A 17,679-nucleotide genomic window follows, 5' to 3' on the forward strand; every position below is an offset into this window, starting at 1 on the left:
CCTCCTTTCGTCATCACGCAATTTCACGCGTGACGGTGGTCTCCCCGCTAGCCCCACCCCTCTGCGTCATCACGTAACTGCGCGCGTGAGACCGTCAAAAGCATGCGCAGATTGGCCTCTCGTCATGGTGCTGACTGGAGGTTGGTGGCACGTGCTGTTGGTTGTAGGTGTGGAGGAGGCAGAGGCTCCCTCACCACAGGCAGAGGGACCACCTGTCCTCACAGAGGCAGAGGCTCCCTCACCACAGGCAGAGGGACCACCTCTCCTCGCAGAGGCAGAGGCTCCCTCACCACAGGCAGAGGGACCACCTCTCCTCGCAGAGGCAGAGGCTCCCTCACCACAGGCAGAGGGACCACCTCTCCTCGCAGAGGCAGAGGCTCCCTCACCACAGGCAGAGGGACCACCTCTCCTCACAGAGGCAGAGGCTCCCTCACCACAGGCAGAGGGACCACCTCTCCTCGCAGAGGCAGAGGCTCCCTCACCACAGGCAGAGGGACCACCTCTCCTCGCAGAGGCAGAGGCTCCCTCACCACAGGCAGAGGGACCACCTCTCCTCGCAGAGGCAGAGGCTCCCTCACCACAGGCAGAGGGACCACCTCTCCTCGCAGAGGCAGAGGCTCCCTCACCACAGGCAGAGGGACCACCTCTCCTCACAGAGGCAGAGGCTCCCTCACCACAGGCAGAGGGACCACCTCTCCTCACAGAGGCAGAGGCTCCCTCACCACAGGCAGAGGGACCACCTCTCCTCACAGAGGCAGAGGCTCCCTCACCACAGGCAGAGGGACCACCTCTCCTCGCAGAGGCAGAGGCTCCCTCACCACAGGCAGAGGGACCACCTCTCCTCGCAGAGGCAGAGGCTCCCTCACCACAGGCAGAGGGACCACCTCTCCTCGCAGAGGCAGAGGCTCCCTCACCACAGGCAGAGGGACCACCTCTCCTCACAGAGGCAGAGGCTCCCTCACCACAGGCAGAGGGACCACCTCTCCTCACAGAGGCAGAGGCTCCCTCACCACAGGCAGAGGGACCACCTCTCCTCGCAGAGGCAGAGGCTCCCTCACCACAGGCAGAGGGACCACCTCTCCTCGCAGAGGCAGAGGCTCCCTCACCACAGGCAGAGGGACCACCTCTCCTCGCAGAGGCAGAGGCTCCCTCACCACAGGCAGAGGGACCACCTCTCCTCGCAGAGGCAGAGGCTCCCTCACCACAGGCAGAGGGACCACCTCTCCTCACAGAGGCAGAGGCTCCCTCACCACAGGCAGAGGGACCACCTCTCCTCACAGAGGCAGAGGCTCCCTCACCACAGGCAGAGGGACCACCTCTCCTCACAGAGGCAGAGGCTCCCTCACCACAGGCAGAGGGACCACCTCTCCTCACAGAGGCAGAGGCTCCCTCACCACAGGCAGAGGGACCACCTCTCCTCACAGAGGCAGAGGCTCCCTCACCACAGGCAGAGGGACCACCTCTCCTCGCAGAGGCAGAGGCTCCCTCACCACAGGCAGAGGGACCACCTCTCCTCGCAGAGGCAGAGGCTCCCTCACCACAGGCAGAGGGACCACCTCTCCTCACAGAGGCAGAGGCTCCCTCACCACAGGCAGAGGGACCACCTCTCCTCGCAGAGGCAGAGGCTCCCTCACCACAGGCAGAGGGACCACCTCTCCTCACAGAGGCAGAGGCTCCCTCACCACAGGCAGAGGGACCACCTCTCCTCACAGAGGCAGAGGCTCCCTCACCACAGGCAGAGGGACCACCTCTCCTCACAGAGGCAGAGGCTCCCTCACCACAGGCAGAGGGACCACCTCTCCTCGCAGAGGCAGAGGCTCCCTCACCACAGGCAGAGGGACCACCTCTCCTCGCAGAGGCAGAGGCTCCCTCACCACAGGCAGAGGGACCACCTCTCCTCGCAGAGGCAGAGGCTCCCTCACCACAGGCAGAGGGACCACCTCTCCTCGCAGAGGCTTCTACTCTTTGATTTTCTTTTTGCCTGTATCTTTACATCTTTTCAGTGGTCACCCAGTATTGTGCATTTGGGATCTATTAGGATTGGGAATAGGCTCTTCGAGCCCGCTCCGCCATTTAACACGATCATGGCTGATCTTATCCTGGTCTCAACTCCACTTTCCTGCCTGCTCCCCATATCCCTTTATCCCTCTTTTCATCAAAAACATACCTCTTTCTGTTGATTGATTCTGCCTCCACTGCACTGTGGGGCAGTGAGTTCCACTGATTCACAACCCTCTGACACAAGTAGTTTCCCCTCATCTCAGTTATCTATGTCTATGATTAGATACAGTAAGAAGTCTCTCAACACCAGGTTAAAGTCCAACAGGTTTATTTGGCAGCACTAGCTTTCGGACCCCAAGCCCCTTCTTTAGGTGAGGACTCACCTTCAAGGCGAGGACTCACCTGAAGAAGGGGCTTGGGGCTCCGAAAGCTAGTGCTGCCAAATAAACCTGTTGGACTTTAACCTGGTGTTGTGAGACTTCTTACTGTGCTCACCCCAGTCCAACACCGGCACCTCCACATTATGATTAGATACCCTCAGATTGATCCCAGGATTTAAGGGTTACATTAGGAGGACAAATTGTCTAACCTTGGCCTGCATTCCCTTGAGATTTGAAGTTCGAGGGATGATCAAATTATGATCCAGGAAATGATCGAATTGAATGGTGGAACAGGTGGTGGGTGGGAGAGCTGAATGGCCTACTCCTCTCCCTGTGTTCCTTTATAATTTGAGGTATTTAAAGCGATAAAGAGATTGAATCCTGTGGATACTGATAATAGCATCCAAAACCAGGGGACATGAAGTTTGAATGTATAACAGAAAATAATGGAAATACCCTTAAGTCTGAGAAAAATCTTTAGAGAGTGAAACAGAGTTAACATTTCAGATTGTTGAATCTGGTTTCATTGGTGCATTGTTTTTTATGATAAATCATTGATCTGAAACATTAACTCTGTTTCTTTCTACATAGATGCTGTCAAATCTGTTGAGTATTTCCAGCATCTTCTGTATTTATTTCAATTTTCCAGCATCAATAGTCCTTTGTTTTTGTGACATGGAATTAGACCATTCCGGAGGGAAATCAGGGGACATGTCGTCACATACAAGGTAGTGAAAATCAGGAACTCTCATCCCTAAAGGACTGTGGATTTGAAATTTTCAACATTGAGTTTGCTAGTTTTTATTAGGTCAGGGTATCAATGGATTATGGATCAAAAAAAGGTAAATGACGTTTTAGTAGAGATCAGCTGTGATCCAATTAAATGATGGAACAGGCTTGAGGAGCTGAATGACCAAGGCCTATTTGTATGTCCTTAGCTAGTGTTACTTTTCTGAATTATATTCCAATGCTTCCCGTTCTTGACCCCTTATGAGGATCAGCCCCTTTTCCTGAAACTGTGCCCTCATATTCTAGATTCCCCAGCCAATGGAAACAACCTCTTGGTGTCTACCCTGTCAAGCCCTTACTTAAATATGGAGGTCAAAACTGCACATAGTACTTCAGATGTGGTCTCACTAAAGCTCTGTACAATTGTAGCAAGAATTCCTCACTCTTGTATTGCAATCTCCTTGCAATTAAGGCCAATGTGATATTTGCCTTACTAATTGCTTGCTGTACCTGCATGCTAACTTTGTGCTCTTTACATGAGTACACCCTCAAGTCTTTCTGAACATCAAGATTCAGAAGTTTCACATCTTTCAAAAATACTCTTTTTTTCACTATCCTCACAGTTTACATTTAATTCTAACTTTGTACCAAAGCTAACCTCGATATATTACTCATGCTCTTTTCATCTAAGTCACTTATTGGATTAAATAGAATTACATAAAATATAAAGTTCAAAAACGGACCATTTGGTGCTGGTGTTTATGTGCTACTCAAGCCTCCTGCCAGCCCCTGATTTAAATCTACCACCATAATTATCTATTCCTTTCTCCCTTATACATTTGTCCAGTTTTCCCTGAAATATATCCTCTGGGTGCTCCGGTGTCCTCCCACATTCCAAAGATGTGCGGATTAGGTTGATTGGCCATGCTTAAATTGCCCCTGAGAGTCCTGAGATGTGTAGGTTAGAGGGATTAGTAGGTAAAATATGTAGGGATATGGGGGTAGGGATATGGGGATATGGGATTGTGGTCGGTGCAGACTCGATGGGCCGAATGGCCTCTTTCTGTACTGTAGGGTTTCTATGATTTCTATGATGATAGTTTCTTGCAGACTCGGTCAGATCTTGAGTTTGTGAAGCACAGATAAAAAAGGAGCCTAGCTGCAGCTCATGTTTCATCCTCCAATAAGCATGAAATCAGGGGTTTGTCAAGGGAGAGCACCTAGTGATTTTTAAAAGCGGCATCTCGGCCTTTTGGCTAAGATGCAAATGAGATCAAGCCTTGGAGGAGGTGAGTCTGCACCTACTCCAATCAGCTTGGCTCATGTAGATCAGGCCCAAGACAGATGTGAAGGCCCTGTCTTGTCAGCTTGGATCGGAAATGTCTCAACTTGTTGAGACTCTGAATTGGACTTGATTTGATTGAATTGGAAAAGTATTTAAAAAAAGGGCATGCTGCTTGGACTTCAAATACCAGAGATCAACCTCAGGTTCCATCCAATGAGCTCCCCTATGATAAGTTACTATGGATGCATGGGGCATGCATCTTTACTATAATTGATATATGAAGATTATAAGGTAAGGCAGAAATCATAGAAACCCTACAGTGCAGAAAGAGGCCATTTGGCCCATCGAGTCTGCACCGACCACAATCCCACCCAGGCCCCACCCCCATATCCCTACATATTTACCCGCTAATCCCTCTAACCTACGCATCTCAGGACACTAAGGGGCAATTTTAGAGTGGCCAATCAACCTAACCCGCACATCAGGCTTGCATTTTTAATAAAGTATTGAAGTTGCAGAAGAGGTAATGGTGCCATTGCCATTTCCAATAACAGATTAATTTACATACCTTCTGCTTTTCAGTTTGGGCAGTGTCCAAGTCAAGTGTCAAAAAGGGATTGTTGATATTATTAATTCAGAGGTGGGATGCTACAACTGAGCCAAAGCTCACTCCCTTTGCTAAAATTAATCAGAAAATTATGGGACGAATGTCCTGATCTGCAGTCCTGGCGTATGCCAAGAACACATTCATCAGTTCTGTTGACTTCTAAAAAGCATAAGTGTTCATAAGCAAACAGAAAACTACTTTAGAAAATACTGAACATTCCTAGTTTATGCAGTTTTTAAATGCCCATATAAAAAAATGAATAAAGATCTAAAATGGTTCAGGAGGAAATTTTTAATTGAATCCATACAGTTGAAAGTGATTGTTTTTCAGTCATCCATTCTCTATAAATAACCTCTGCTTTCTTCTCTAACCATCAACACAAGGCCCTTGTAACGTCTGTTGCTGCTTCTTGGAACAGCTGTTACTCTTCAAAAGCCTCAGAAGGTTTTTTTCTTGTTGACTGCTTCATAATAGAAAAGTACAGTTGTAATGCACCTGTATAAATTGTTCACTTTCCTATAGTGAAATCCTTGCCAATTCGATCATGAACTTTTTGGGGAAAAGGGGGAAACTTCTGAATCCTCACAGGAAAAGGGAAAACCTTCTATCCTTCCGTAAACTACATTCTGGAAAAATCTTCAAGTTCAGAATGCATTGGCTGGTTTTCTCTTTGTTCGCTCTCTGTTGTGAAGCGCATGTTTTTGGAGAGGAGTAAACCACCGTCAAACCTCCAATGAAGGCTTTTAAATACATCACATCAGCTGAGATGGATGGGACGTGTCATCAGAATGCCCAACTCAAAGCTGCCCAAACAGGTCTTTGACTAGGAGCCACGCCAGGGAGCCCACTCGCGTGAGCCAATATAAATGTTTCAAAGACAATCTCAAAGCCTCTCTGAAGATCTGCTTTATTAACATCAAAACATGGGGAACAGATGTCCAGTCATGAGCAAAATGGCAATCCATAATTGAAAACAGTGTCAAGACCTTCCAATCAACAAGAGTAGTCACTGGGGGAACAGGGCGAGAGGCAGAAAGAGAGGGCAGCTGCTCAAGCCAACTATCTTGCCATCGCCTCGACTGTACCACAACCAATGCCCTCACTGTGAAATAACCTGTAAGGCTAGGATAAGGCTCATAGTCTATCTGTGAACCCACAGCCATCACTTTCACCCAATCGTCAGCAAGGAAGAATCATCCCAAAACCTTGGGGTCAAGTAGAGGCCCTGCTTATTACTCTCCATTGGATGTCATTGTTCACCCATCTTTATCAGTGACTCATGGTCAGAATGTGCAATTGGTAACAATTAGAACGAAGAAGCTGTTTGACACGCTCTGGGATTTTCAGTTCAGCTTTGCATTGGAGTAAAAAATATGGCATTTTTGGTGGAGTGAAGAAACTTGAAATCTAAAGAGATGGATATAGACATGTAAAATCCTAAAGTGGTAAATTTGATCTTGTACAATTTTTAATTAACATTTCTAACTAGCTAAGCATCCAAAGAATTCATAGAAGGCTCTCAGAATTCTGTGGAATCCATGAACATCTTGAGCTTCGCTTCGCTAGGTGAATAGTGATCCTGAGGTTGATCCTGAGGTTGATCCTCAATTCTGGTTTGGGAACACCAAAATGTCTGGGGAATATCAGATGGGAGCTTCCTGGAGGCAGGCAAATTGAGAAGTGGTATCCGGGGGCCCTGTTTGATTGGAGACAATGACTGGTTTCCAGCATTGAGAAGTCTGTTCACTGTGGCCTGTGGGTAAAGTGACTGTGGACAGTGAAGTTCAGGAATTACCACACAGTGTAAAATAGAATCGCCTCATCTTCCTCTGTTTCCTTTTTACCATGAATCTCTGTCCATGGTTACTAATGTTTCTGCCGGTGTCACCACTTTCTCCCTAACAATCAAAACCCCATAAAATTATGAACCCCTCTATAATTCTTCGTTTGGTCTTCTCTGCTCCACAGAGAACAATCCCAGCTTCTTCAGTCTCTCCACATAACTTGAAGTCCATCATCCTTGGTACCATTCTGGGAAGTCCTCTCTGTACTTTCACTAAGGCTTTGGAATTCTTCCTAAAGCACAATTTCCTTGCATTTATACTATTTACCTACATTTATAAAGCCAGAATCCCATTTTAGAAAAAATAACCTTATCAATGGGGATGGCACGGTGGCACAATGGTTAGCACTGCTGCCTCAGATTCCCAACTTGGGTCACTGTCTGTGCGGAGTCTGCACATTCTCCCCGTGTCTGCGTGGCTTTTCTTCGGGTACTCTGGTTTCCTCCCACAGTCCAAAAGATGTACTGGTTAGGTGTATTGGCCATTCTAAATTGTCCATCAGTGTACTCGAACAGGCACCAGAATGTGGTGACTAGGGCATTTTCACAGTAACTTCATTGCAGCGTTAATGTAAGCCTACTTGTGGCACTAATAAATAAACTTTAAAAAACGCGTCTTGCCATCTTGAAAATTTGTATACATGAACCCACAGGTTCTGAATGCTTTTTAAAATTGTATCACAAAGTAATACGACTATTATTTTTAATTGGAAGGATTGGGTTGTTTGGAAGTTGAAATTAGGTAAGTTGAAAGCAGTGGGAGGATAGATTTGCAGATTGATTATGGAAGATGTAAATATGCAACGATTATTAACTAAGGGAAGAAAGGGAGATGGTCTTTGTGAGTATCCATACTCTGTTGTAAACTCTTTCTCTCCATGCCTCATTATAGCTGTTCTCATTTGAAGCTGTGAACTGAGTGGAGTAGTCAGCAAACTGGATTGCAACTATGACCTTGACTGCTCTCCCATGTACACCAACATCTCCACATCCTGGCAGTGAATGTTAAGTGATGGTATGTTGCTTCATTGTGAATTTTAAAAACGAGGCACATGAACCATTCTCATCCTTGTCTTCAAATCTTTCCTTTGTCCTTTCTCCCCTCTATCACTGTAATATTTCAGTGGCACAGTGGTTAGCCATGGACCCGGGTTTAATTCCCGGCTGGGGTCACTGTCTGTGCGGAGTTTGCACGTTCTCCCTGTGTCTACGTGGGTTTCCGCCGGGTGCTCCGGTTTCCTCCCACAGTCCGAAAGACGTGCTGGTTAGGTGCATTGGCCATGCTAAATTCTCCCTCAGTGTACCCGAACAGGCGCCGGAGTGTGGCGACTAGGGGATTTCCACAGTAACTTCATTGCAGTGTTAATGTAAGCCTACTTGTGACACTAATAAATAAATATTCTCCAGCCTTACAATTCTCATCATTCAAATCTCTTCACCTCTCCCTATCTCTGTCATGTCCAACCCTACAGTTCTCGATCCAAAAATACAGCTTAATTCACAAGCCTCAGTTGATTCTGACTGTCTTAAAGTAATAGTTACCCAGGAAAGGTTAGAAGAATTAAAACCACTTCTAACTCCTGGGTAACTGTAGTGTAGTCACCAAGACCCCATGGGACTTGCCACACCCCCAAACCCCTATGGCTCCCTGACCACGTCCCACTGACCACCACTCCCCCACTGACCCCCCAAACACCTGGTTCCACTTTACCAGCCTCTCATACTGTCCATACAGCTCTCACCCATCCACTGACTGACCACCCAACTCCCCTCATCAACCAGACCCCTCCAACCCTCCTGATCATCCGAGCCCAACTCCTCCCCAGTGACCAGCCACCACTCCCCTCCCCCCACTGATCACCTGCTCTCCCTTTCCAAACTCCCCCCCCCCCCCCACAACACTGACCAACCGACCCCACTTCCCCAATCCTACCCACTTATCTTACAAACCTATCTTCTCCCTGACTTCTGAAAGCAGCTGGACCTTTAAACTTAGCAGCTTTACAGCAGCCAGTCCTTACTTCCGACTCTCCAGCCCTTGACTGAAGGCCCCAGGAGCGCACTGCCCTGCAAAGTTCTCACGTGGCCTGAGTCGGAAGGATAGGCAAAAAAGGACGGCTGAATTTTGATGCAAGAAACTAGGAGTGGAATGGCAATCCTATTCTGATCTTCACTCCACGGAGGTTCAGGTCCATGATGAAGTGGGCTTAGCAACATGGGAACAGGAGTCCCTCAAGAATGGTTTGCCACTGGGCGGCATGGTGGCACAGTGGTTAGCACTGCTGCCTCACAATGCCAGGGACCCAGGTTCAATTCCGGCCTTGGGTGACTGTAGAGTTTGCACATTCTCTCCGTATCTATGTGGGTTTCCTCCGGGTGCTCCGGTTTCCTCCCACAGTCCAAAGATGTGCAGGTGAGGTGAATTGGCCATGCTAAATTGGCTTTTGGTGGCCCAAGATGTGTAGGTTAGGGGGATTAGTGGGGTAAATACATGGGGTTATGGGGATAGGGCCTAGGTGAATGCTCCGTCGGAGAGTTGGTGCCGACTTGGGCTGAATGGCCTCCTTCTGCGCTGTAGGGATTCCCTGATTCTATTATAATAGATCTAAGCTGATCTATGCCCTAACGTCAGAGTAATTAGCCATAGTCTCTGAGGGACTATTGGATAGAGAAAACTGGTTATAAAGCTTGAAGGGCAGCATTCACATCAAGTATGGGGCTTGGCAAAGAGGCAGATCTCCATGAATTGTCACAGTCTGTGTGGGGATTGAACCCATCGGCATCATTGTGCATCACACTCTAGCTATCTAGCCAACTGAGCTAACCGATGCCCACATCCCAACTTCATTCACCAACTGTTGCTCCATGTTGCTCAATGCCCTTACAGAACAAGAACCTTAAAGATCCTGCCTTGAAAGCTCTAATTGAGCCCTGAGCATCAACACACATTTGGGGGAGAGAGATAACCTGTGTCAATTTCTTGTTTTGGTGTTATGGTTGAGATTGTCCACGTTTGGCAATTAGAACGGAATCAAGGAAATAGCTCGTAGAAGGTCAGTGCTGTGGGAAACCAAAATTAGTACACACAGTGAAAATGGAAAGACTGCTGAAGTCCCCACCTTCAGAATTATATCTCTTCTAATGTGAATAATAGTTTCCTCACACACGAGCTCTAATTCATTCAAACCAGTTTGCTTGATGATACCTTTTGAATTCACTAATTAAACACAAATTATTCAAACAGCCACCAAAACAGAATAGGAAATATTATTAAAGGTTATTGTCAGCCTTTTTAAAGGAGTTCTGCAAGTCGATAAGGTAATGTGTGACATTCACACATGATAAGTAGTTTCAAAGTAATTTATACAGAGAAAAACTGGTAATTTTAAAAAATTCTTTAATGAGACATGGGCGTCGCTGGCTGGGTCAGCATTTATTGCCCGTCCCTATTTGGCCTTGGAGGGCAGTTGAGAGTCAACCACATTGCTGTGGCTCTGGAGTCACACGTAGGCCAGACCGGGTAAGGACGGCAGATTTCCTTCCTTAAAGGACATTAGTGAACCAGATGGGTTTTTCCAACAATCAACAGTGATTTCATGGTCATCAATAGATTCTTAATTCCAGATTCTTTTTTAAGTGAATTCAAATTCCACCATCTGCCGTGGCAGGATTCGAACCCGGGTCCCCAGAACATTAGCTGGGTTTCTGGATTAATAGTCCAGCGATAATACCACGAGGGCATCACCCCCCCATTTAATATCATTGATAATTCTTTTCAAGCTATGCTCCCGATACACTGGGAGTAGCCTAGATCCTGAGGAAATCAGATGCTCAGCATACATATAAAAATGTCATCGTCATGCCACAGATAGATGGTGCCATTTTCTTTATTCTCTTAAAGCTGCAGGACTTGCACCATTGTAGCGGATATTCTGTCTCTAGCTAAAGGCGCTTTGATCTTTGGACTTTGATTCTTTTACATGTTGCCCAGGAGCTTCAGGTGTCAGCTTCACGCAATGAAGCTCCAGAAACTATCATGCTGGGTTGCTGATTTAAGGCTAAGTAAACAAATGAAGGAAAATCAGTGATCATGAGGTTGTATAGCAACACAGTTAACCGATCAGATTTATGGTCACTGGATGACTAGGAAAATATATAATGTAAAGAAAAACAGATTAGAACACTGACATACAAGGAGCTGAGGCACAGGTCTGCCGCAGCTGGATTGCAGTCACAGAGTATGCCTTTTGGCACAGACCCAGGACTGTATACTGCATCAGAACAAAAGCGCATTTTGGACAAGGTGTTTTGTGAATATTTGCCAAATGCTTTAAATTTAATGGTCCATTCACGATTGATGAGCCTCAAGATTATTGTCAATCACTTCAGCATCTTTTTCAGATTTTCAAAACATCAGTTTGGAGATTTGATTTGATTTATTATTGTCACATGTATTAACATACAGTGAAAAGTATTGTTTCTTACACACTACACAGACAAAACATACCATTCATAGAGCACATAGGGGGAGAAGAAAAGGAGAGGGTGCAGAATGTAGTGTTACAGTCATAGCATAGGGTGTAGAGAAAGATCAACTTAATGCAAGGTAAGTCCATTCAAAGGTCTGATGGCAGCAGGGGAGAAGCTGTTCTTGAGTCGATTGGTACGTGATCTCAGACTTTTGTATCTTATTCCTGATGTAAGAAGGTGGAAGAGAGAATGTCAGGGGTGTGAGGGTCCTTGATTATGCTGGCTGCTTTTCCGAGGCAGCGGGAAGTGTAGACAGAGTCAATGGATGAGAGGCTGGTATGCATGAATGAACTGCATCTCCTTTTGTTGTGTGGAACAAGGGAGCCAAGCACATTAAATCCCCTGGATATATTTCTTGGTTGGGTGATGTATATACTAACCTACTGCACAATGCTAAGGAGTGAGTGATTTCACTTAAATGCAATGGACAGATAATTGCAAAATCTTGATCTTGCTGATCATTTTGTGCTTTCTATTGCAGTGAGTTCAATGACCCTGAGATATGATTGGCACCAATTAGCACAAACTTCTCTAAGTCAAAGGCAGGTTATTCCTCGCCCTCTAAGGAGATAGCTATCAGTTCAACAATATGAGTCCACCTTCAGGTGAGGATCCTACAACTCAAATATCTGACACCATCCATGACAGCATTGCTAAAGTTCGGTAGTACTTGGAAACAGACCATATATCCAATGATAACTGCCCCTGTATTCAGCAATATTTAGAACTTGAATATTGTTGAAAAGAGGGACATGTTGTTGAAGATTTTCATCTTGCACTCATCAGGACAGTGCAAGAATGCTAAATTTCAAACAATCAGAGCAACTTATACATGAATCAATGGGTATCAGGGGCAAACTCTCCACTGGTAGGAGTCATACCTGGCACATAGGAAGATGGTTGTGGTTATGGAGGGTCACTGATCTCAGCTCCAGGACATCTCTGCAGGAGTCCCTCAGGGTAATGTCGTAGGCCCAACAATCTTCAGCTGCTTCATCAATGACCTTCCCTCTATGATAAGGTCAGAAGTGGGGATGTTCGCGATGATTGCACAATGTTCAGTACCATTCGTGACTCCTCAGATATTGAAGCAATCTATGTTCAAATGTAACTAGATCTGGACAATATCTAGGCTTGGGCTGACAAGTGGCAAGTAACATTTGTGCCACACAAATGCCAGGCAATGACCATCACCAATAAGAGACACTCTAAACATTGCTCCTTGACATTCAATAATGTAGTCATCACTGAATCCCCACTATAAACATCCTTGGGGTTACCATTGACCAGAAACTCAACTGGACTCACCACATAAACACAGTGGCTATAAGAGCAGGTCAAAGGCTAGAAATACTATGGCGAGTAACTCATCTCCTGATTCCCCAAAGCCTATCCACCATCTATAAGGCACAAGTCAGGAGTGTGATGGAATACTCCCCACTTGCCTGGATGGGTGCAGCTCCAACAACACTCAAGAAGCTTGAGACCATCCAGGACAAAACAGCCCACTTGATTGGCACCACATCTACAAACATCCAATTTTTCCACCATCGACACTCAGTAGCAGCAGTGTGACAGCAGCAGGGAAGGGGCTGTTCTTGAGTCAGTTGGTACTTGACCTCAGACTTTTGTATCTTTTTCCTGAAGGAAGCAGGTGGAAGAGAGAGTGTCCTGGGGTCCATGGGGTCCTTGATTATGCTGGCTGCTTTGCTGAGACAGTGGGAAGTGTAGACAGAGTCAATGGATGGGAGGCTGGTTTGTTATTGGTTGTTAGTGTAGCCATTAGCGCACTCAGGATTGTTTAACTAGCGCTCCAGTCCAACAAGTCCATCATCCTTGGTACCATTCTGGGAAATCCTCTCTGTACTTTCACTAAAGCCTTGGAATTCTTCCTAAAGCACAATTTCCTTGCATTTATACTATTAACCTACATTTATAAAGCCAGAATCCCATTTAAAAAAAAATAACCTTATCAACGGGGAGGACACAGTGGTTAGCACTGCTGCCTCACAGCGCCAGGGATCCGGGTTCACTTCCCGGTATGGGTCACTGTGCGGAGTCTGCACGTTCTCCCCGTGTCTGTGTGGGTTTCCTCCGGGTGCTCCGGTTTCCTCCCACAGTCTGAAAGACATGCTGATTAGGTGCATTGGCTATGCCAAATTCTCCCTCAGTGTATCCAAACAGGCGCTGGAATGGGGCAACTAGGGGAATTTCAGTGACTTCATTGCGCTGTTGATGAAAGCCTACTTCTGACTAATGAATAAACTTTAAAAAAAAAATTTAAAGGAATTTCCTCCTCTCCTGATTGTCAGGGACCAAACCCAAGGTCCCCTTCCTGCCTGCTGAGCAATCACTGTGGACAGCTGCCAGGTGCAAAGTGCATGCAAAAAATGACAATGTGGGCCTCCCATTAGAGCTAGCCAGTTTTGTGTGTGTGTATCTAGCTCTGTATATCTGCAACTGTATCTGTCTCCATCTCTATGAATCTGTCAGTGTATGTCTGTTTTTGCCAATCCATGCAATTGTATCTGTGTCTATCTTTGGATCTGTGAATGTACCTTTCTCCAACTCTTTGTGTATTGTGTATCTGTCTTTATCTCTGTGTATTGTAACCATTATATAATTTGATGATTTTAATCTCTGTGTATTTGTATGTGTGAGTTTCTCTGCATGTTTCTGTCTCTATGTGAGTACTTGTATAAGTTTGTGTGCACGTGTATCTTTATCTCTGTATCTTTTTCTCTGTGATTTAAATGACGTGTGGTGGGAAGAGAAATCCCGAGAGATCCGACAATGTGCTGACCATCATGACATGCAAAGCTTTTTTGAAGGCAGCAGGGTCATCAAAGATCACGATCAAATGGACAAAGTCCCCCATCCCTCACAGAATTGTGTTTCTATGCTTAAAGATGACAATGTCATCTGCCAACACTGGAAAGAAGAACTCTCAATGACTCCTCAGCTGCACAATGCCTACTCTCCAGGCTGTCCTCCAGTAACCTTTGGTGAGTCCATTGGTGAACAACCATTGGCAGGAGGACTGCAATAAACAATTGAACAGATGAAAAACAAAAATTAAACCTGCGGCCCAGTGGTATTCCAGCAGGGATCTTCAAAGCTTGTGGCCTTTTGCTTACATCAAGACCTCATGCACTAATCCTATGGATTTGGGAGGCAAAAGAACTCCCACCTTTCCGCCTGCAACAACAACATCAGGAATTCCTCACTACGTTCATCATTCTGACCAAAGCATTTACCTCATGGAGTACAGGAAAGAGATGGAGAATCTGGTGAGCTGGTGCGACGACAATAATCTCTCCCTCAGCGTCAACAAAATGAAGGAGATAATCATCGACTTCAGGAATCATAATGGAGGGCATGCCCCTGTCTACATCAAAGGGGGCAAAGTGGAAATGGTCGAGAGCTTCAAGTTGTCCGGACCACCAACAACCTGTCCTGGTCCCTCCATGCTGACGCTATAGTTAAGAAAACCCACCAACACCTCTACTTTCTCAGGAGGGGAAGGAAATTTGGCATGTCCACTACAACTCTTACCAGCTTTTACAGATGCACCATAGAAAGCATTCTTTCTGGTTGTATCACAGCCAGATATGGCTCCTGCTCTGACCAAGACTGCAAGAAACTACAAACGGTGGTGAACATAGTCCAGTCCACCATTCAAACCAGCCTCCTATCCATTGACTCTGTCTACACTTCCCGCTGCCTAAGCAAAGCAGCCAGCATAATCAAGGACCCCACGCATCCCGGACATTCTCTCTTCCACCTTCTTCTGTCGGGAAAAAGATACAAAAGTCTAAGGTCATGTATCAACTGACTCAAGAACAGCTTCTTCCCTGATGTCATCGGACTTTTGAATGGACCTACCTCGCATTAAGTTGATCTTTCTCTACACCCTAGCTATGACTGTAACACTACATTCTGCACTCTCTCCTTTCTCAATGAATGGTATGCTCTGTATAGCGCGCAAAAAACAATATTTTTCACTGCTGATACATGTGACAATAAATCAAATCAACAAATTGTGAGGCTCTGTGGATTGTACTACAAAGATTTGGATATCCAAGAAACTTCATCACAATCCTGCAATTGCTTCTTGCTGATGTGGCTGCAACTGTCTTGAGTGAAGGGTGTCTGAAACAGGCGATTTCAAAATTCAGACTGGAATCAAGCAAGGCTCTTCGATAGCCTCCAAAGTATTTACAGTCTACTGACAGTGGCTATTCACCTCATCAAACCACCCTCTGATGGGAGTATTAAATACCATCTATGTACAAAACTTTTCCCTTTGATTGCCTCTGTGCTAAAACTAAACTGACTACTATCGGCATACATGATCTAGAGTTTGTGGATGACTGCAGTGTCACTGCCTGCTCTGCACCAGATTTGCAAGCTACTCCAGATTCTGCATACAAGCAACTAAGTCTGTCCTTGAATGTTGTCAGAACAAGATTTGATTTGATTTGATTTGTTATTGTCACATGTATTAACATAGTGAAAAGTATTGTTTCTTGCGCGCTATACAGACAAAGCATACCGTTCATAGAGAAGGAACGAGAGAGTGCAGAATGTAGTGTTACAGTCATAGCATAGGGTGTAGAGAAAGATCAACTTAATGCAAGGTAAGTCCATTCAAAAATCTGACAGCAGCAGGGAAGAAGCTGTTCTTGAGTCGGTTGGTACGTGATGTCAGACCTTTGTAGCTTTTTCCCGATGGAAGAAGGTGGAAGAGAGAATATCCGGGGTGCATGGGGTCCTTAATTATGTTGGCTGCTTTGTCGAGGCAGCGGGAAGTGTAGACAGAGTCAATGGATGGGGGGCTGGTTTGCTGATGGATTGGGCTACATTCACGACCTTTTGTAGTTCCTTGCGGTCTTGGGCAGAGCAGGAGCCATACCAAGCTGTGATACAACCAGAAAGAATGCTTCCTATGGTTCATCTGTAAAAGTTAGTGAGAGTCGTAGCTGACATGCCAAATTTCCTTAATCTTCTGAGAAAGTAGAGGCGTTGGTGAGCTTTCTTAATTATAGTGTCGGCATGGGGGACCAGGACAGGTTGTTGGTGATTTGGACCCTAAAAACTTGAAGCTCTTGACCCTTTCTACTTCGTCCCCATTGATGTAGACAGGGGCATGTTCTTCTTTTATGCTTCCTGAAGTCGATGATAATCTCCTTCGTTTTGTTGACATTGAGGGAGAGATTATTGTCACCGCACCAGTTCACCAGATTCTCTATCTCATTCCTGTACTCTGTCTCATCAATGTTTGAGATCTGACCCAGATCTTAAAGACAATCTGGAGCTCTCCTTGAAGCACAGCAGCATTGTCATTAATTATTGAGAGGAGCTTGCCACCAATCATTCAAAATGGCGACAACTTGTCCATCAAGCTGCATGAACCTGTCCATCAAGTTCACTCATGGCATCTGGAGGCAGAATGGCAGCAATGAAGGAAAGAAAAGGAAGCAAAACCTGAACTCTGGATCTTACTACCTTGTGAGACACCCTGCTCTATGTGCTTAAGGATCAGTAGGTCGAGAATCAGCCTGTTCAGCCACATGAAGACCCATGCTAGAAACTCACAACCCTAAGTAGATGTCATATTCGAGCCGAGGGACATTCAACGATGATGATGTATATTTCCCCCTGTATGTGGCTGAGTTTTTAAAAACCCATCCTTGGGATATGGGTGTTTCTGGCTAGGCCAGCATTAATTGCAAATCTCTAATGGCCCTTGGGAAGGTGGTGGTGAGCCACTTTTTAACATTGCTGCAGTTCATGTGGTGTACGTACATCCTCACTTCTATTGGAGAGGAAGTTCTCGGATTTTGACTCAGTGACGGTGAAGGAACAATGATATAGTCGGGACAGTGTGTAACTTGGAGGGGAATTTGCAGGTGGTACTATTCCCATGTGTCGGCTCCCCTTGTTCTTCTAGCTGGTCGAGGTTGCAGGTTTGTTAGATGATGTTGAAGGAGCCTTGGTGAGTTGCTGCAATGCAACTTGTAGATGGTACACACTGCTGCCACTTTTGTGGAGAGAGTGGATGGTTAATGTGGTGGTTTGTGTGCCAATCAAGTGGGCTGCTTTGTCTTGGATGGTGTTGAGCTTCTTGAGTGTTGTTGGAGTTGCACTCATCCAGGCAAGTGGGGAGTATCCCATCAAACCCCAGACTTGTGCCTTGTAGTTGGTTTGGGGAGTCAGGAGGTGAGTTACTCACCACAGAACTTCCAGCCTCTGATTTGCTCTTGTAGCTACAGTATTTGTGTGGCTGGTCCAGTTCAACTTC

Source organism: Mustelus asterias, chromosome 4 (assembly GCF_964213995.1).
Source record: "Mustelus asterias chromosome 4, sMusAst1.hap1.1, whole genome shotgun sequence".
Taxonomy (NCBI): Eukaryota; Metazoa; Chordata; class Chondrichthyes; order Carcharhiniformes; family Triakidae; genus Mustelus; species Mustelus asterias.